Consider the following 22,259-nt stretch of genomic DNA (forward strand, 5'->3'; position numbering starts at 1 on the left):
CTGGGTTAAGTTGATGAAATAAACATATTAACATTTTTTCCTCTTTTTTTCTCTCTCCCAAAATAAAGTAACTGGCTACATTTGTATTGTTATCTAAAGGTAATGTTTCTAAACATTCTGCTTTATGATGTTCATATTTTCAATCTATCATATCCTTAGTTTAGTCCCAGCAACAAGAAATTAGATATAGAATTATATAAATAACTTTATGAACGCATATATTATATATCTGCATATATCTGCATAAATATTTCATTTGATATTATATATTTCATGTTGATATTATCTATCTATCTATATATATACACACATCCTTTTCTAGGGCTGTTTTTTGGCATTCAAACCCTTCCCATGTGTTACCAATAGCACCCATGACAACACCAGGAAAATTAGCTCTAGTAAATGCATTCTCCCACATAATAAATACCACTTTAACACTCTGTTGGTCACTCAGAAATGTATTGTGACTTTTGTATGTGCTTACTTTAGGTGTTATAACTACAGGAGCTATAGACAAGAGAGCCTTGCAATGAGTCTACCAGCTACCACAGCTGTATTAGTCTGCCTGTCCACTTGTAGGTGCTTAAATCAGATGCCAATTTCCTTGAGGTTAATTGTCTTAGCAGGTGTAACGCTGACATTAGTTATATATAAGAATCAACCTAAGCCTGTTTACCTCTTTTCACCTCAGTGAGGACAGAAGAAGTAGGATTGAATAGTCTGTGCTTTCTACTATGTAGAAAAATCTATACAGAGCTATAAATTGCCCTGCAATGAGTCTGCTCTTTCTGTTTTCAAATATTATCATCGTTATTTTTGAGATGAGAACATAAAGAGGTTAAATGAAATATTTTCCCAAAGTTTTATGGGATTTGCTTGATGCTTTGTTGTTACAAAAATAAAAGGGCTACAGGGGCTGTTGTTTCCTTGACTCACTAGGAAAAAAAAATGAATCTGTATGTTAAACTATGCATATTCCCACGCTCTATCCAGAACAACATTGTGAATACAGTTGTTTTTTTAGGCAAGTGGTACCTTGATTATGTGCAATATTAAAGGCGTACTCAAAGGGGGAAACATTAAGATTGAACCTTCATAAAGAAAATTTTACTGACTATGGTGTCATTTAAGTCCTTCATTCTTTGTCACTGCAGTTTTATCAGGTAGGAAGTTTTAAGGGATTAAGGACAAAGATAAGAATTACATAAGAGGGAGGGACTTAACAATGACCATTGGTCATCAGTTTACTAATAATTATCACAAAAAGCTATGAGACATTCTGGCTTCTAAATTGTTGGCATTTTTTCAGCTTTTGTTAAGTATTGGATGGTTTACCTCTTTTTTTTTTCTTTTTTTTTTTTTCAGTAATGAAATTGAACTCTGTCCAAAAACATGAAGTCAGCATAAGTTCTGAGAGCACATTGCTCACTGAGTTCTCACACTTTAAAGCCTTGTAGACTCCATATATACTCTCCCCTTAGTACTTTCACTGCTACTGAGCATGGGATCACCTACCTTGTGCTGACTGACTTAAGTCTGTTGATTTTCCTGCCTTTATTTGCCTCTGTTTTCCAAGTGTCTGGTGCGTTGAGCTCTTCCCAGACTCACTGATCACTTGTTTACTGTGCTGGAGTTGGAACTCTTGGCCAGTTGGCAACTGAGAAGAGAAGAACCACAGTTTCTCAGTGCATTAAATCGTCATATTAGGCTCTAGCTTGGAAAAAATTTGCTGGTTTTGTTTTCTTTTCTCTAAGCATGACATGACAAATATGTGGGATTTTAATTTTTTTTCCTTCCTTTTTTTTTTTTTTTTTAATATTTTGGGATATTAAAAAACAAAGAAGTTTAAGACAAGTTTAACCATCTGTCCTGCTATGGTAAGAAATATATCTTCTTTTTGTTATTGCAATGTCTTTGCTTGGTACTAAATTACTATGCAAGTACTAATAAGGGAGCTACCTTATAAGAAACAATAACTGAAGAGAACAAGTATTTGGGGAAGATATGTAAGTGAAGTAACACAAATTTGGGACTGATGATCATTGCAACCATTAATCTTCTTCTGGGGGCACGTGATAGTGTTGACAACAATCTGACAAATTGTAAAGCCCTGTGATAAATTTAGTCAATTATGAACTTTTGTCTGTCTCACCTGCACTCTATCTCTCTTCAAGTTACGCCTCAGGGAGACTATTTTTAGCATTGTAGACCTGAGATAAATTGTGGTTGGGTATAACTTCCATACACCATCTGATTCTGTTGCAGGAAAGTTTCCTTTAAAAACTGAAGCAGGCTAGACACTTCATTCCCACAACAGCTATGCATAGGCAGGTTGTGAGTCTAGAACTACACCCTCAAGGTATTTCTAAAGCAATCTTTGTAGCTAGCATATGTATGGATTCATATGGAGTGAGTACATGTATATACCCACATCACAAATTATTTTAGCCCCAAAAATATATAAATTGCTCTCAGACACCTGAACTAGCAGCCATACTTCTATTTTGGTAGGTGAAGACTGAGAGCCCAATAAAGCAATCTGGAAGACTTAAGTGAAGGAGTACTGGATTCCTGAATCTTGCTTGGCCTTGGGTACAGGCTTTCAGCATAGGGGAAATGCAGAGAGGTGCCCTGGCAATGCTTTTAAAAGGCCATGTGTCTATGGAATTTAGGTGATTCCAGGTTAAGAAACAGACAAACAGGCTTTTATATAAAATATTCTTCTGGATTTAGCACTCAAGTTTTGCATGAACCCATGCATGGTTTTGGAATGCCTACATATAGAGAAAAGTAAAGGTAACTGCTGACTCCAGTAGCAGCTGCTGTATACTCAATACTTTTGATCAGACCGTTGTTACTTCTGTTCCTGAGTATGGATTTGTGAGCCAACCTTTAAAAATATTGGCTAAAGTTCTTCAAAGGAATTCACTTCTCTTATACTGCCCAACGATGAGGTCTAAAGATACCAATGGCTAAATTCTTATAAGAAAGCGTGAACATCTGTACTACTCTAAATCATGGCTGTAATAGGCTTGACACCTTCCAGCACTGGAAAGTAGTAGATGCTTGGGGTAGAGTATAAGAACAAGGCAAGCACAAAATTACATGTCCAGAATCCTCTCCAAGCAATTCAGGGATTCCCAGTACCAGAAGTTCTATGTCCATATTTTGCTGTGAGTAGATTTTTTTTCATGAATTTGTGTAAACACTTGAATACTGGAACACTTGAACACTCTTCTCCTCTGCATCCTGCAGAAAGAAGTTCCAAGTATTAACTATGTTCTATGTGGAAAAAGAAAAAAAAAAATGGTGTTTTTTTGTGTTTGAATCTGCCATTTGCCAGGATCTTTTGAGAAACATTTTTTGGTAACTCCCAATTTACTTTTTCTTTGTCACTGAGGATATTTATTATATCTGACCAATATGTTATCCAAGTTCAATGTGAGCCCCTGCATATGCACATTTCAGGCTACAATTTTACCGTGGGATTTTCTGTGCATTTATAGACATGTTCTAGAGCCTTTCCAGTTCCCATATAAACATTTCAAAATTAATTGAATCCAGGGTGGACTTAAGATGATTCAAGGAAATAAAAAAGCAGATTTTATTCATATTGGTAGCAGAGGTAGATTGAGGTTGCTGCAAGAACCATATCAAAAAAAAAAAAAAAAGATTCCCCTTTAATTACTTTGAAGAGCTGGAAATGCCAGAGTTACATGAGGTTCTTGAGCAGAAGTGCACATGTGTGAATGTCTGCATATGTCTGCGCAGACACACAAACCTAGACTGCCAAGGCCATCTGTGCTGGAGTAAAGGTGGTGAGGTTAGTCCAGACAAGCTGAGAGAAGCTCAGTGCTCTGGTTTAAAGACAGCTGCTGGCTACCATGGAAACTAATTAAAACTAGTAAGTAAGGTACATGTTAACTGTGGGAACAAAACAGGACTGATGATTTCTTGATATTGCAATTAACTCAAATTAATATGGCATATTAGGGTGGTCCTCAGTTACTTGCAGTAATGCATTATTCACTTCATTACAAGTCTTACCTGTGTTGGGTCAGTCTGACCCTAGTTGGAGATCACAGGTCCGAGAGTTGAGTTGAAAATGTGTTTCTGCGATGCACTATTTTAACAGTATTTCAGGTACAGTTCTCCAGTGCAGCTTTCCTTTCAGCCTTTAAAATCTAAACTGCTTGCAGATGGCAGTCTGGATAGAGGAGAAGCAGTGGAAAAGTCTGTTATAAACTGTCACAGCAAACTAAATCTGGCTGCAGTCATATGAGTAGTGGTTAAATTATCCTGCAGCATCAGCGGTAGCTTTTATGTGAAAACATGATCATGCACAATGTTTGAGGGCTATTGCTAACTTTGGTTTTGGAGATGAAAGTTTGTATTTCAAGTTGTTGAAGAGTCTTTGAAGATAAGTGTGTGCATGCATGTGTTTCTGTGTACAAAACACGCAATTAGGGCTCCTTTTAACCATGTCAATTTTACACTATTGTGACTTGACAGACATCAGCAGAGGCATGCCTGATTTACACAGGCATTAAAAAAAAAACAGAGCTGGGCTTGTACATCGTATGAATGTTCAGTATCTTGTTTATGTATATTTATACACAGATATAATACACAAGATTGTGTAGGTATACACACAACACAACATAATTGTACTTCACATAACTATCTTTCATGTTGGTTAGAAGTACCTAGATCTTAACTCTGTTTAGTTTGCTTCCCCTCTCACCAAATAGAACGGTCCTGAGCTGAGCAGCACGTTAGGCAATGATCCAGTACACGGGATGATGCGGCACAATTCTTTTGGCTTTTTGATATTCTGCATCTCTGATATACATTTTTAATGCAGAGTTACAGATACAATAGTGGTAAGTGCAGTTAAAGGGGATGCAAACTAGTTAATATTGCCTCCAGGGATTTCCAAACGTGTAAGGTTATCCAGCCTATTTACAGACCACAATCTGCTGGAATAAAACAAAATCAAACCAAACACTTGCCCTGAAGAAATAATTGGCAATGTTAAGAGTCTTATGATACCCCAGGGACAGTAGTTGCATCCCTTCTTCGCCACATATTACTGTTGAAAATATTGTTTAGCTGCTTATTTATCTGGAATTAGCAGATTAGGGAGGAGTGTTTGAGTGAATACCCAACATCTGTGAAAGCAGTTTCAGTTTAATAGGCTGAAACAGACACCACATAATCACTTTTGGGAAGAATTTGAGCAAATGCAATCATGACTATAGTTTCTTCTTTTCCGTCTTTCTTCCCCAGCTCTGCTCTGGTAACTACTAGCTGGGCACAAAGCACGGCTCTTTAATCTCACTTTTTATTAAGCATCCACCAGCAATTCAGAAACAGGCTTGTGTAAGGTATTAAAGAACAAGTAAGCCAAATCAACATTTCAAGGCTCTCATATGGCTTTCATATAGCTGGGTAGAGTGTGTCTTTTCACGATTGCAAACCTTCAAGTTGGATGTTAACACTTTTAGAGTAACTTCTAATGCCAAAACGTTCCTCCCTTTCAGTTCAAAGAAAATACAACATCTGTCATAATGTGAAATGTAGATTTAATGCAAGTGTCAAGTCAGGCACTTGGTAATGAGGTAAAAACCCTTGAGATTTTAAGTCTCTCTTCCGCGCTATCCGGTTACAGGGAGGGGAAAGGAAAGAACTGTTTCTTTGGCACTTAGCAGCTTTTCTGTGTCGCTTATCTATCCTTCCTGGACATCTTCTGTAAATTAGTGTATTTTTCCTGGCAGTGTCCCCGAGAGGGAGGAAGGTGTGATAATGCTGGCTTTGGAGCTGAGGGAAACTGAGGCACAGCCCAGAGACAACCCAGACCTGCCGAGGCGCTGCCCCCAGGCCCCAGCCCGGGCTTGGGGGGCACCGAGGGTGCGGAGTCCCTCGGGGAAGGGCAGCGGGCCTCCAACTCCTGCCTGCACCCCGAGGGGGAGCAGCTGGGCGAAGCAACAGGGTGCTGGGGGCGCGGGAGGGGACGGGCGCGGAAACAGCGCGGTCGCGCCTGGAAGCGCGTTCATTTACGCGGGGTGCGGGGAAGCAAGGGTTTGCGGTAAGGATCTGCAGATATCCCCGCTGCAGTATGAATGTCTGCCCTCCGGACCACAGCCTGCCCCCCTTCTTTACGCTCCTCGCCCCCCGGGCTGCCTCCAGCCTCCCGGGGGAGTCGCGGCACGGCGAGGAGCGGGGATCCCGGGCTGCCGATGTCACAGCGCCGTGCAAACCGCCTTAGCAGTTTATCAGGATCCCAGGCTGCGTCTTTTATCTCTTTTAGAAAAGCGTCCCTTGGAGGAGATTGCCCTCAATAGACCCGCCATAAAAAAAAAAAAAAAAAAAATAGTGTTGCTCTTGTGCTTCTGTGCATCCCACTGCGAGGGGGTCCCAGTGGTCCCTTGGGAATACAAGGAGTTGTGAGAAGTGGCCACCGGACTAATCCACTCCCTCTACCTTCCCGCTAGTACCTCCCCCTTCTGCTCTTTTTTTCAATAGCAGCCCGTTCTCAAAATCTCAGGTTACTTTGCTAAAGAGTTCTCAGCCCTATAGTTTCTGCCCTTGTCTCTGCCTCCAGCTCCTTAAGAGCCACCCAGCCCCAGCGATTGGATTGGGCAGCCCGTCTTGACACACCACTGTGCTGAGTGCTTGAGGACGTGTTTCAACAGATGGTTGGGGTTAGTGTGTGTCATCACACTCGAGTGGGGATTAGGGGAGAGAGGCAGCCTTGCTGGAGCTGTGTGGTCTTCCCCAAGTGTGCGCTGCGAGCAAAAGAAGAACTACCTAGCTCTGGGGGAGAAGAGGGAGGAATCCTTTCCAGCAGCTCAGAGGGAAAAATAAAGCCCCACACTTTGTTCAGGTAAAGTAAAAGGCACATCCTGCTTTTTTTTTTTTTTTTCGTCTCTCTCTTTTTCTTTCTCCTTCCCGGTTTTCAGAGGAATGCTAGCCCAGCACACTTGTCAAAGCCAGTTGCTGCTGCCTTATCAATGCTGCTATTGTACGGCTGACAGATAACAGCGAGCACTGCCTGATGCTCGGCTGTCCGCGCAGAGCTAACACTCTTAACGCAGCTAAGGTCACGCTGGTGGAGGTGTAGATTAGAAAATCTCTCCCGGAGCAGTGTGTCCTGCGGGCTCCCCCGCCTCGCACACACGTGCTGCGAGCTCTGCTCCGGGAAACGGCAAGCGGCAGGGATGCAGCCCTTGGTGCTGGCTCTGCTGCTGGAAATGCCTGGGTGTTGCACTAGGTTCGTGCAAAGTGCGTGGTCGGGAGGGGGGAGAAAGCGTGGCAGAGCGTTTCTTAGGTTTGGCCGAGGATGCTTGAGCAGCGTAGCCTGTCTGCGGCTCAGCTGTGAGGCGACGCAGAGTGTTTGGAGAGTGCGTTTGAGAGGTCTGTAAAGTTTGAAGGCTGCTTTACAGAGACCTGGCTGGGCTTCTGATGATCGGTAGGGAGACGGCTTGGCTTACACATGGGATTAAAGTTAAGAGAGAACCAGGAAAGTAGGAAAAGGCAGTTTACAATGTAATGCTGCTCTTGCAGCTGCAGCAGAGCAGATGGATGTAATTCATTTGCAGATCTGTTTGTGAAAGTTTTACAAGTCATTGAAAACTAAGTAGCATCACTATAATGGATCATTAAAGTCTCACTATATTTATAGATTCTAAACAAGCGATCTGAAGTGTTAATTAAATGTGAGGAAAAAAATATGTTTGGGAAGGAAAAGGGGGAGAAATGTAATTACAAATTAGCTATGGAAGCACTCTTCTATCGTTTTCTTCTAATTTAACTATTAAATTCATTGATGTCTGCAGCGGGGGGAAGCCCAGCAAACTAACTGAGAAGTCAGAAACGTTATCAGTAATTAGAGTACATTAGCTTATCAGAGAATTAAGATATTGGCATTGTTTTACTCTAAATTACCTAGATGGAAATATTAGAGGATGGGTTATTTGCCTTTTAAAATAAATCATCTACTGTATATATGTCTCCCTGTGCACAGTAACAAACTGATTTGTTTCTTTCGCACTATAACAGATCTTCACACTAACTCTCACATACCTGTGGTGCTTATGAATTATTGGCCTCCTACTTGTGAAAGAAATCTAACGCTATCCTCACCACTTACAGGTGAGATATTCTATAAATAATACTGTATATGATGTGTTCTGAAATAAGATCTGTTTAGTAGTAGGCTGAGCAAGGGGATTTATAGCTGGTGCTTTGTGATTTTGGCATTCAACTGTATAACGATGCCCATAAAACCATGTTTCAAGTTGCACATATATTTTTGTCTCAAGCCAATTTTTTTTTTTTTGGTGAGGAAGCTGTTTGGCTCCTTTATGGGTTGTTCTTAGCATGTATTTTCAAACATACCCTTCAGTAAGAGTGTGTCCTCAGAAGTGACCTACAGCAAATTCAAATAAGTCAAATCCCTAATAAGGCTGCATGACCAGATCAAGACTTTTGTGAATACATTTGACCATTTTGATATTTCTCTCAGCCCACTCTTTCTCACTGTGAAAAGTGATGGAAACTTTACAAGCTTAAAAATGAAAAACAAAACAAAAACAAAACACCCACCCATTCCCCCAAAAAGAAAGAAAGAAAGAAAAAAAAAAACACACTATGAGCCTGTGTTAATGCCTTTTATGCCATGTATATTGGATTTCTCCTCTTCACTTTTCCCAGTCTGTCCTGTGAGAAGCCCAAAAAACCAACATACAGAGATTTATTCTTCCAAGAAGGATAAGGTGCAGCAATGTGCAGCCCTGTGAGATGTTCAGTCTGCTGCAGTCACAGCCTAGATTGGGTACAGCCCTCTCCATGGGCATTGTCTGATCACAGACCAGATCATCTATAAAAACTGTATTTTTCAAGAAACTGCTTAGCTAACGACACATGCCTGTCTTGTTATTGTTTTACTAGAGAGAAGAAAAAAAAAAAAAGAAAGAAAAAAAAACCACAAACAAGTTTCTCTAGCAGTGCCAGAAAATCCTACTGAGAAACTAGGAACAGCAAATCATGTTTTTCCTTCCTTTATAATGATGGGGCTGTTTAAAAGACAATGCCCACGGGGTAGTCCAGCTTCTTGTCAAAATGTAATCTACTGTTCCAGATGGTAAACATTCAAAGACATATTTATGGTGACTTCTACATACCTTCCTTTGACATTGGCTTTTTTTTTTTTTACCCTGAGAGCACTTGTACTGGGTACACACATGAAGTTCCCATTAGCATCCTAGCAGCTGTAAAAGTGCTCAGAACTCACAGAGATGTTCCTCACAGTGAGATAAAAATAATCTGAGGAAGAGATCTGAGACCAGTGCAACCTTAGTAGATCCATGATATGCTCAAGGTTAGAAATTCCAGAGGTACAAAAAGATCCATAAACTGCTGCATGAAAGCTGTAATACATTTTTGTTGCAGCTAATTCATCTTTGCTTGATAGGGAATGCTGAACATACCAGGCATGTCTGTACTATCAACTGTGTTTGTGATGTGAGGGAATCTGCGCCACACAAAATCTAGTGGGTTTCTTTTCCACCAAAATTTTCCCCCCACTCACAGCTAGCGAAGACTAGGTTGGATATTGCTTGTTTTCATAGGGCTGTTTTCAAAGTGCTACTTTTTTTTTTTTCTTCTCATTGCTCCAAAACAGTGAGACAGAGCCCGAGAAAATGTTTTCCAGTCAAAATGTGTTCTGCCCTGAATTGTCTTAATTATGTGTCACTTTATTACTTGTCAGGGGCTTCCTCTTCTTAACACTTTATAATCAAGGTGGGTGAGCTTTTTCCATCATAATATGCAACTTCAATTTTTCCTGCTTGGCGTATCTCCTTGGCTTTTCATTGATTTTTTTGTCTTATTTTCAGAGGAAAAAATAATTATGATTGGTGTAACCTTACCTTTTTTAAAAAAACTATTTGGTAAATTTCCAAATGGTATATAAATACATCTTTAAAAAGTAAGCTAAATAAGAGGTCATTAGGGAAAAAATGCATTTTAGAAACCTGAAGTATCCTAGAGATGGCAAGTATCAGTGTGAAAATTACTGTAACAGCTCTCATCAGGAACTGATAAGAGCAGTTTACTAAAAATGTTGAGATGCTGGGGACAGTGTTTCCAAATGTGGAAGATGTTAAAAAACCCATGCTCAGTGGAAGTTAGAAAGCAATGGAAAAAATTATTGTGAACAATTTGAAAATTCTGTTCTGCCGAGATCACTTTATTGCAGACTATTTTGACAGTTTGCAGTTTATTATCTAGCTTTGTTTAACTTACATACTGCACTCGATATTATGTTTGTTCACGCAGGATCAGGAGTTTGAGTGTTGTGTAACGCCAGGACTTACTCTTATCCTGATGAGGCCGGACACTTGCGGCGGATGTCATGGGAGTCATGGCTTCCATGATTTTCTTAGCTTTAGAAAGGGCTTTGGGGGATTTGTGTTTGAGTGGGAAGGCAGACTGATGTGATAACAATTGAGAAAGCTCCTTTCTGAGTGCCTTGAGAGCTGCAGTGTTCAACAGAGGACGGGGTCCCGTGACAACTCTGTGGTGACACAGAAAGAATCCAATTAGTGGCCACTCCTGCTGTTGATACTAGACCTCTCCTAAAAATTTTCCACCATTACCACCCTCATTGTAATCCCATCAACGATACCGATAATGGGATCACGAGTGTGTTTTCAGAATGTCTGTTTAAATTTTAACTGCTGTCTTAGGAGATTTTGAGGATGTTAGATTAGAAGGTACTGAATAGGCACAGCTCACAACAGAGCTACGTGATGTGCATGTCACCCAGCAGCTGTCTTTCCCATATTACATTTTCCCAACACCTCCACCACAGGTAGAGCTGCTGTAAGAGCGCTACAGACCTGGGTGTTAAGGGTGGATGTACATGGTGAATATTCCATCGAGTCGCAGCTGTCCCTGCACTGCAGTTACCTGTGGACCTTGTCCCTGCATTGGACATTTACATACATGTACGGAAAGCAGCAGGAGATGGGAGGTGATATCATCCCCTTTCACTCTGCCCCAGCAGTGGCAGCAAGGCAGCCTTTTTCTCCCTTTAACAAGTTCTAAATCACCATTCTTTGCCTTTGCAGCTGGACCAGCAACCTAATATCCACCCCAACCCCCTGCCTCTTTTTTTTTTTTTTTTCCAGCAACACAAATTCTCATCTAGACTTTCACGACCTTCACCATTTCCGTACGATCAGAGTCACTCTTCTGTTGTTCCTGCCAAGTAATGCACGTTAGACGCTGTCAGGAGCTTGTAGTGGACAATCTAAAATGGAAAGACCCTTAAGGCCTCCACTAGCGTTACCTCAGAGTGCAACACAGTAGTATATGAATTGCCAAACCAGACACCTTTTATCCTAGCTGAATTATTTTAGCATATTTTAGGTATGTCAGTAGAATCCTTTTGAGAGCCTCTAAAATCTTTGCCTTAGTATTTCTTGTTCCTGCTCAAAAGTTTTTGCTAACTGTTGAGATGAATTCCTTTTTAATTTTTGGTGCCTTAAGACCTTTATTTTCTGAGAAAAGTAATATTTAATTCATCTTTTGGTTTATGGAGTGCACATAGCAGTTTTGGTATCAGTTATTTCCCAGAACTTTAATTTCCCCTTTCAGAATCTGTTTAAAAGCTTTGGTAAGTCTTTGTGCGCTATTAGCCTTGGCACTCAGTCTTCCTAGCCTTAACCATCAATGGTGATTTGGTTACAATGAAACATTTCTGTAATGGCTGATCTCTTTACCCAAGACTTTGTCATGACTTTCTTAAAATTTGTCTTTGAATTGTTTTATGGAAAAGCAAAAAAAAAAAAAATACAACTTAGAATTCTATCTTGTAATCTTATAGCTCTCTGCAGATTTGGTAGTATTGGTGAAACTTCAATTAATTTATTTATTTATTTTCGCCAAATGTATCACGGGCTACTGTGACAATACCACTGTTATATTCTGGAAGATTGCTAGATGTGGTTCCATGCTATTTTGTAGATCAGTGCTATATTTTCCACAGAATAATTCATGGAGTTTCTAAATGAAAGCAAAACACTGAAAGTCAATAATTTCATGTTTTAAATAAAATCTCTCCTGATGTTGTCTTTCTGAATGTCAATGACATTGCCGTTTCTCTATGATGTGACTCTAACACATCTTAGCAAGGAGAGGAGCTGCTCCACAGCAGCTGTATTTTTGTGGTGCTTCACAGGAGGTGAAGTCTGTCTGGAAAGCCCACAGAGAAAATGGGGAAAACTTTGGCACAAGATTTCTGGAGAATAAATGTAACAGGGAGCTGAAAATAGGGATTGTTTTTCTCTAAAGTGTCCATAAAAACAGAACAGTGGTCTGTTCCAGTATTGTAATTGCAATGTGCCAAGATGTTCATTATTCTAACATGTGCACTGTTTTGTCTGTTTTCACTTAAAAAGAGAAAAATGTGTTACCAAGCCCATAAATGTCTGCAGAACTGCCAAGTCTCCTGACTTTTATCAGTAGTCTTGTGATACTTAGCCTCCTTTGTAAAGCGTCAAGTGTTAGAGTCAAGATATTACGTGAGAAGTTCAGATCTATCCTTTCTGGTTTTTTTAAACCTAATCCTCACTGTTGCTGAGGAAGCTGACATACATGCATGAAGCTCCAAAAACATGGAGGAAACTAACGGAAATCCCAAATCTCGCTGTGTAAATGCATGCAGACTTTGTGAATAAGATGGATTTGTGTATATTGTGCCTGGCAATTAAAAAGAAGAAAAAAAAATACCTGAGGTTTACTGTAATCAGCTCCCCCTTGGAATTTCTGATCATTTGTCTGATAATTCCCATTTTGGTAAAAAGTTTTTATTGAGGGCGAGGTTCCTTGACTCTGCTTGCAGCCCTGGAGAAAGCCATCCTTGATCCTCCCATCCTCTGCCTCCAGCTGTGTGTTCCCATCTCCTCCCTTGTGCCAGGTCTGGCTCTTGACTCACCTCCTGGTGTGCTGGATGAGCTCACTGGAGCAGTGGGAAGTTGCTTTTTCTGCCAGTTTGGTGAGCTGATTCAACTCAGCAAGTGGGCAGATGGCTCAACATCCGAGCTGGTGCAAGGGAAGAGGTTGGAGCTGGTGGCTTGTACTGAGGGGGAGAAATGTGAACAACCCTGTAGAGGGTGTGAGCTGTAAAATCACTCATCTACCTGGTGACTCCTCACCCTGCAGCCTGGAACACTGTATGACTACAGGAGAGTGTGTGATAATAGACATGAAATCATGCTAATGGTGTGATGAGCAAAAGGCTAAATGTGTATGCTTTTAATGAAAGCATATCCATTTTTACAGAGAGAATTGCTGCAGTGTGACTTAGAATCTGGAAAGACACTGGTTGCTGTTTCTGATATTTTAAATATACAGATAAGCTTTGGAGAGAAATGAATAAGAAGTGTAGGGGAGAAAAGGGAAAATAAATGTTAGTACCTGCTTAGATGCTCTTTAAAAACATGACTGAGATGATGAGGGTGGGATCCAGTCTTCCTAGCCAAGGTATTTGAGGTGCCTCAGAAAAATAAATACTTACAAAGCAGCTACCTATAGGCATGTACTCTCTCTGATCAGTGAAGAGAGTCCCTCTGAAGGCCTTCAGGCATTTCAGTTAGGCAGACAATATTTCCTTTTAGAAACCTTCAAAGGCATTTGCCTCTTTCAGTAGCACATGTAGGGGTTGAAGCTTACCCACTTATTCTACCAGGACTGCTAAGGAGCTTAGGCTGGAGGAACTTGGTATCATCTTGAGTTTCTTGGTTGGCCCACAGATGAGTGATGCCATGGATGAACATTGTCTGTATTTGAATAGCTGGAATGTAATTCCTACATATCTCTTTAAGGTGTCTCCTACACTTTCCACAGAAGAAGGTATGAAGCGTGTCTCTCATTTGAACAGGAGGAACCATGCTTCACTTGAAGAGACGAGGATACTCATTTTAGATTAAAAGTTATTGAGATACAGACCAGAGAAATGGAACAAAGTACTCATCTAAAGTGTCATCAGCTTCTGTACTGGGCTATGCTGAAAAGAAAAATGCATAACCTTTTCTTTCTAAAATATTTAAGTTACAGAAGAATGTTTAGAAAACCACCCACCCTCGTTTCTTGAAAGAATGTCCAAAGGCTGTGGGACAGATGAAGTTTAGGGGGATCTGAGGTGTTGCTGGGGCCTGCAAGCTCTAAAGGTACACTGAGGAATAACAGATGGTCTTACATGGGTATGATGTTGGACAAAGAATGGGGGAAAGACAACGAAAATCTTTAAAAGTCCAGTACCCATGTTTCTGGATTTAGCTATGCTAAATCTTTTGAGCATTACCACCCACTGGCTTGGTTGCCTCAGGGCATGCCAGTCACAAATTAGAGAACAGTAGTGCAATAATAAAGAAAACATGCTGTAAATAATAAGCATCTTTTAACTATTGCTTTTTCCAAAGACTGCAGAAACACCAATGATAGTAGATTTTAGTATAATATTTGGGTTTTGGTAACTTTCTAGAAGTAAGGATGTATGTAATAAGTCAACCTTTGTACTAATTTTTAGCAAAGATTCCCTTTGTGTCATTCCCCACTATGTTATTGAAAAGAATAGCTCTAACACCTGAATTCCTGAATGTGTCCCTAATAAAACACATATGAATTTACCTTGGATTGTTATGATCTATCTTACATCTAGAGCCAATTTATGAACTGAGGCTGTAACATTATCTGTTTGGCCACCATTGAATAGGATTTAGGGAGACCATTACCATAGTTAGACCAATAAAACTGTTCTGAAGCTAACCCAAGTTTATCTGTCAGGCATTCCAGTAGTTTCTTTTATCTCTATATCAGTAGAAGGTCGGCATTTCTTATCTCACTGTAAACTTCAGTCCATTGCTGGCATATAGACTCACAGAGGAAGGTTTCCTGTGCTCTGCTGCTCTGCAGACTTAACTCCCAAGCTCAAAAGGCTGCTGAGTTAGGTTTTTTTGATCTTCTTGGTATGGAGAATTCCTCTAAGGCATGGATCCTCTGAAGTAAGGAAGGGTAAAATGAAGAGAGGCTGAAGGACACGTAGTCAGGGATCACCAGGCTCCTCAGAAGAATAACAAACAGTTCAACATAGGACAAAATGTCATCACAGAGGTGTTGAAAGAGATACATCATTTTTTCTAGGTCTTTTGCATCTTATGCAAAAGTGATCTTATGCAGTTCACTTTCTGTTTTTCTCTCTCACTAAGTTTCTCTGCAAATTTTTCCTTTCTACAAATGCAAGTCTTTTTTTGCTCTTTAGCAACTTATGAATGGTTTGAGATGCAGTATAACCATATCTCAAAAAATAGGTCATAACAAGTAACACAGACCTATTTCATAGGATAATAGTATGTCTTGGGTTGTAAGGGACCTTAAAGATCATCTAGTTCCAACCCCCCTGCCATGGGTAGGGACATCTACTAGACCAGGTTTCTCAAATCCCCCTCCAACCTGGCCTTGCATACCTTCCAAAACTTTGGATGGTGTTGTTATAGGTGGATGCTATAACTTTGGATGGAGCATCCACAACTTCTCTGGGCAACCAGTTCCAGTGCCTCACCACCCTGTCAGTGAAGAACTTCCTTCTAACATCTAATCTAAATCTCTCCTCTTTTAGTTTAAAACCACTCCCCTTTGTCCTGTCACTATTTGACTGAGCAAAAAGTTGCTCTCCATCTTTTTTTTTTTTTTTTAATAAGCCCCCTTTAAGTATTGAAAAGCTGCAATGAGGTTTGCCCAGAGCCTTCTCATCTTCAGGCTGAACATCCACAGCTCTCTCAACTTTTCTTCATAGGAGAGGTGCTCTAGCCCTCTGATCATCCTTGTGGCCCTACTCTGGACCTGCTCTAACAGCCCCACATCCTTCTTGTGCTGGGGGCCCCAGATTTGGATGCAGCACTCCAAGCGCAGCCTCAAAAGGGCAGAGCAGAGGGGGACAATCACCTCCCTCCACCTGCTGGTCACTCCTCTGTTGATGTAACCCAGGATGCAGTTGGCCTTCTGGGCTGCAAGCGTGCACTGCTGGCTCATGTCAAGGATTTCATCCACCAGAACCCCCAAGTTCTTCACTGCAGGGCTGCTCTCAGTGAGTTCTTCTCTCAGTCTGTGTTTGTGTCTGGGATTGCCCTGACCCACTTTGCAGTTAGGCTTGTTGAACCTCATTAGGTTCACATGGGCCCACCTTTCTAGCTTGTCTAGGTCCCTTTGGACGGCATCCGTTCCTCTGTTGTGTCAGCTGCACGACTCAGCTTGGTGTCATCTGCAAACTTGCTGAGGGTGCACTCAATCCCACTGTCTACATTGTTAACAAAGATATTAAACAATACCAGTCCCAAGACAGACCCCTGAGGGACACCACTCATCACCAGCCTCCACCTCGACATAGAACCATTGGATCTTAGTTGTTCTGGTCTTGGGTACCGTGGGTACCTTTCACATAGAAAGATGACCATCAAATCTTGTGAACCTTTTTTGGTAGAAGATAGTTGCCAGCATAGGCTGAAAAAGCTGGGTGAAAGAAGGGCATGGCTAGCTAGAACTGAGGTTCATGCTGTTGTGGATGTTGTGCAACCATATCATGACATTACTCATTTTGACAATGTCAGGGTCTTGTATATAAGCCTGGAGAATCCACCACTCCTTCTGGCAGATGCTACAACATAAGCAGTGTGAGAAGACTATGCATGTATTATGCATTTCTCTTTTTGTGTGAAATACAAGAAACCTTGATTATTGTTTTGAATTTGCTGCAGGTACATTTGCCCTTTGATCAGAGAAAGTTCAGATAATGACCAACAGTGATTCGTGTTCTACACTGATTGTACTAATACTGCTCTATACCAAAACATTAACTGGGACACCAGTGTTAACACAGTAGTGGAAAAGAGATGCAAACATTTGGAGCACCAGTGTGTTGAATCTGGTAGCTATTTGAACTATTCACTCTTTTTTTTTTTTTTTTTTTTTTTTTTTTTTTTTTTTAGTGTTCAGCTACCTACGGCTGCCAGAAATGCCACTTTTCTATTGCCTGCAATAGAAGAATGTGTTGAGCTTTTCAGTTTGGAATTGATCTCTTTAATGCATGTATTTATGGGTCTGTGTGTTTTTGAAGTCGTACCTTACTGTCAAACAATTCATCTTTAGAAAAACTCTTGCCATCAGTTTGGATGAGAGCCTAACACAGGGCAGTGCACATCTCCAAGAATGCCTCACCCCAGTCTTCCAGGCACCTTGCTGAGTCACATCTGGCATGAAAGGAGGAACCCATGTCTCTGTCCTTATCTTCAAAGCCCTGCATGGGCCACTCATTGTTAGAAGAAGCTCTTTTCCCTGCTTCATCGTGAATCATTGGCATCTAGACTTAATAGAAACAATATTACTGTACAGTGGAGGATGAAAATTCAGGTGGGCAATAAATTTCCATTGTGAGTCTATAGATACAGGCATTGCCAATGAATCTGAGTGGATAGGCAACTTCTGAAATAGACAAAATAGGAGTCTGAATCATGGCTGATAGATTTTCCTAAGGATCATAAATCAGATTTGGCAAGTGGGGGATGGAAAGAAAATCCATTCTCCTTCTCTCAGTGGTGTGTCAGCATGGTTCCTGCACATATGTATTGATCTATCCACATTTGAGTTTGCTTGGAGGTATACTTATCTCTTCCTCCAGGAGAAATCCTGGAGAAATCCTGAGCACAACTGATTCTTAATCAAACGCTTCTAAGGCATTTATCATGTATCATATTTTACTGTGCAATATCTACCTTTTAGTTGCTGTAATGGACTTGGGGGGCTGATGGTGTATCAAAGAGGAACTAAGCTGTTTTCTCATAGCTAGAGACCTTAATTTCAGACTTTTTTTTTTTTTTTTTTTTGTGCTGGAAGGGTATTTATATTTCCTTAGAAGCAAGGAAGCTTATTTTTACTTAGAAGTAAAACAAAAGTTTTCTACTATGGTTAAAGCCACATATGCCCTGGGAACTGTTCATCTTACAGTACAAGTACGTGGAAGTACATGAGATGGAAGATTGCCTTGGGCATACATGTTATGTAATTTGCAAAGGCTGTAGGTATTATTTCTCTTTTTCTGTTTCTCATGTATCATTCATATTCTTACCCATTTTGTATACAGTACACAAACTGTTTTCCATTTATGCTTTTATCTTCTGGTTTTCTTACTTCAAGACCTTGCATTCTATGCTGTCAGGAAGCTGTTTTAAATGAAAGTGTAGAGTGATGTAGAATAGTTTTAATAAAAGTTGAAAGAATGTGAGCTTAATCTTTTGCATAGGAAGTTTTGCTCTCTTCCATTCTGTGCTCTGCTTAAACACTTTGGCCTTTTCTGACCTTTTTCTTGGTGAAGGTTAAGTGAGAAATATCTTGGCTGCAGTCTTTCCAGCTTAACTGAAAAGACTTCCCATAGTTCATATTTACATTCTCTGTTGTGGACATTCATCTTTCTTGAATCAAAGTTGTTAATCTGGATTTTCAGAGAGAAATGATTAGCTTGTGGCAATGATGAAGTATCAAGCCTTCCTCTCTCATGTCTCTAGCTCTGTTTTGCTAGTGATGATTTTGCCAGTCCTGTTGCTAGCACCAAACAAATCTCAGGAGCAAAGCTCAGTTTGGTTAATGGGTCCCTACCAAGCATATTCTTCATTAGTATTAAAAACAGATGTAAAGAATTCTTACATTTGCAATGTATGAACACTGATTACATTGCTTCTGCAAAAAAACTAGAAATGTTGCCATATTTTCCACCTGTATCTGGGCATCTTTTGTGCCTGCTGTAACATACACAGGGTGAGACAGATTGTTTTCAACTACTGAGGGTGCTATTGCCTGTCCTGCTTGCTGCAAAATACTTTGGCAGTCTTCCTGTGAAAGAGTTTTAGAGAGAGCAGGATATATGTCCTCAAGACACTGCTGCTTTTAATGGAAAGGCTGTCATGTTCTTCAGTTGTCAGACTCTTGAGAGGAAAAGAGCTAGGTCTAAATCTCTCTCTTTCCCTCAGTGCCAGTAGCACCCACTGCAGATTTTTGTAGTCTGGGATGTCTCCATTTGTTATGCCACAGCAAACTGTGCTCTACAGAGCTTTATTATGAGAGACACCACAACATGCAGAGACAGTGGTTGGCTGATTGTGTAGTGCAGGGAGAGAAATAACCATTCTTTAACCTCAAATTTCATTTTGGTTTAGTTCTCAATTTAATTGAGCCACTCACAAAACACAAGCACATGATTAGCACTGTGTTCACCCATAAATAATCTGAATAGGGATGCTCAAGTCAATTCTTTATCCCTCTGTCAAGAATAAGGAAAGCTACCCATTCCTGTGGTGACAAAATGCTCTCAACCAGGCTCCTCACAAAACACATTCAATTTATTTCATATACTTACAGAATGATTAAAGGAAAATTTGTGTTGGACAGAACCTTAGGAGGTCTCAGGTCCTGCTCAAATTAGGCTCAGCTATGAGGTCACAACCAGCTGCTCAGGGCTTTATCCACTTAGATCTTGAAACCCCTGAAGATAGAGTGCACAACATTTTGTGCAACTTATTCTGCTACTTGACTATTGCCACAGGGAAGAAGCTTTTATTTATATCCAGTTTGACTCTTTTTTTTTTCTTTTGTTCTTCTTTTTTTTTTTTTTTTTTTTTAATTTCAGTTTATGTCCAGTATCTCTTGAACTCCTGCCATGCTTCACTGTCCCATGACAGAGCTTGGTTCTATCTTCTTTACAGCTTCATTACAGATACTGGATGGTTGCGGTGAGGTCTGCCCAACGCCTGCTCATCTCCAGGCTAAACCAACCCAATGTCCACAGCTTCTCACCATGGGGCAAGTGCTCCATTATTCAATTGCCTTCGTGACCCTCTTTTGAGCTTGTTCCAGTTTATCATTTTCTTTCTTGTACTATGGGCCCCAAAACTGGGCACAAGTGGGCACAGGACTCTAGGCGTCATCTAATGAGCGCCAAGAAAAGGTAGAAAATCACTTCTCTAAAGCTACTTGTTATGCTGTATTCCATAAGATTCCTGCTAGCCCACTACATCCACCTGCTTAGGTCCCTCCAAATGGAAACCCTGTCATAGGCATGTACTGCTCCCCTCAATTTGGTGTCATCCTCAGACTTGTCGACAGTTTTTTATACCTCCCTTTTCATTAAAGATGGTTGTTTATTTTGCTTAAACATCTAGTGCACTCAGGTTTACTTTTTCATTATTTTGTTTTGAATTAAGTTTTATTCTTGGTTTTAATTTTAAGGTTGAATTCTCAGTGTCTCTGAGTAGACTGGATATTGATAAAAAGCCATATATGAAGGTAACCCTGTGTTCCAGCTAGTAATTTCATAGAATCATAGAATCATAAAATATCCTGAGTTGGAAGGGACCTGCAAGGATCATTGAGTCCAGCTCCTGGCACCACACTTGTCTACCCAAAAATTCAGACCATGTGACTAAGTGCACAGTCCAAATACTTCTTAAACTCTGACAGGCTTGGTGCCGTGACTATGACCCTGGGGAGCCTGTCCCAGTGCCCGACAACCCTCTCAGTTGTTCCTGGTATATGCAGTTGTTCCTAATTCATCTTTAAATAGTTCTCACAGTCACAGTGGGCTGCAGGACAAATATTTCTCCAAAATATATTTGCATGGGATGGTCTACTTCCTGTTATTGGCCACTCTAGGTCTGTCACAGTAGACACCTTTAAGAAGCTCTCTTTCAAAGAATCTATTTCCAATTCAATGGGGTTCTGTGCAGCCCAACTAAACATAGTGCTGAAGACCACTCTAATACTTATAAGCTAAAAGCATGTGGGATTTTTATTTTGAGTTTAGGCTTTATTTTCAGTTATGGATTTTTATTGCCCTTCTCTGAAGTTTGAGAACACTTTAACTGAACCTTGTGACTCCTGAAATAGATCATTTTCAAATGACTGCAACCTATGGCCTGGAGCCCCGAAAAAAACTTTTTTGCATATCTTCTTGTCAGTGGTATTGTTCCATCTGAGTTCCTTATGGCACTTTAGCAGTACTGACAAAGCTTTCTTCTCTCATCTTCATGTTTCTTGAAGTTCCTCCCACAACTTCATTGTCAATTCTAAGTAGTGGTAGTTCTTACAAGTCTCTGCAACTTCAGAACTGCTAATTAAAACAATCCAGTTTTAGTTTAACACGCATATCATGTTGATGCATCTATTGTCCTTATAAAGCTATTTTTAAATTCTGTTTGTTGCAGGATAAAAAGTTAACTAACTGAAATTTATACACTGAAGTTTATGAACTTGAAACATATAAAACCCAAAGCAACCCTGGTTTAGTGGTTATTCCAGGTAATTTCATTTTCCAGTCAGCCTGTGTGATTTCTACCTGAGTTCGCTTATACCTACCATCTTAAAAAGCTCTCTGAGCTTAATAACTTCATGAATGGCACCGAACATTCAATTCACTCAATGACAAGCATTTCACTAGGTACATGTCAGTTCTACCAGCCTCTGGCAGTATTTTAGGAAACATAATTTTAATTTCTCCTGTCATAGGCTTGGGGTAAAATATCTGAATCTCTTTTTTAGTGAGAAGTTTGTTTGGCATGTAAGATCAACTGCTGATTCATGCATTATGCATGTGATGTAACCACCTGCATCCTTCAGCCAGTTTTTGAATATTTGGAGTGGAATACATATTTCCTGATGCTCAGTTCACATCTCAGCTATGTTTGTCAGAGTTTCATAGTGTGAAGAAATAAGGACAAAAGAAGTTTCATGAGTTCGTTACGAACTGGGGCAAAAGAGAAAACTTGTTTCTGATACTCAAAAAAGGTTGAGCATTGAAAATACTCAAAATGACCTGAACTCCAAAACATTTACTTCTTAGAACCTGGTCATTCTCCTGCTATTTTTGCCATTTTCACTGAAATGAGTTGCCAGCAAGTATGGTTTGATTCAGTTTTTATTTACCCTTGTTTATTCATTCATCATCTCGTAACCATCTTTGTAGCTATGGAGTTAAGATACTGCCTTATAACAGACATGTGCATGGCCTCTGTCATCTGGAGGATGTATCTGTTTTTTCTGTAGCAGTGCTCTTACAACTACAGGAACTTTGGCCATATAATAATTAAAAATTAAAGCCCTATTAGAATTAAATTTGGCCAGGGATGTCAGGGGTAACAAGAAAGGCTTCT

The 22,259-nt window shown here is 40.3% G+C and overlaps 1 protein-coding gene across 1 annotated transcript in view; it reads left to right on the forward strand.

The window, feature by feature from the left end:
• Positions 1-5,390: 5,390 nt before the first annotated feature.
• SULF1 (sulfatase 1) overlaps positions 5,391-22,259 on the forward strand; it is a 128,016-nt gene continuing 111,147 nt past the window's right edge. Inside the window, 2 exon segments of the mRNA XM_080578473.1 lie at positions 5,391-6,886; positions 8,062-8,154. The gene's annotated coding sequence lies outside the window, so the exon portion shown is untranslated.

Source organism: Anser brachyrhynchus (genome assembly GCF_964034855.1).
Source record: "Anser brachyrhynchus genome assembly, chromosome: 2".
NCBI lineage: Eukaryota > Metazoa > Chordata > Aves > Anseriformes > Anatidae > Anser > Anser brachyrhynchus.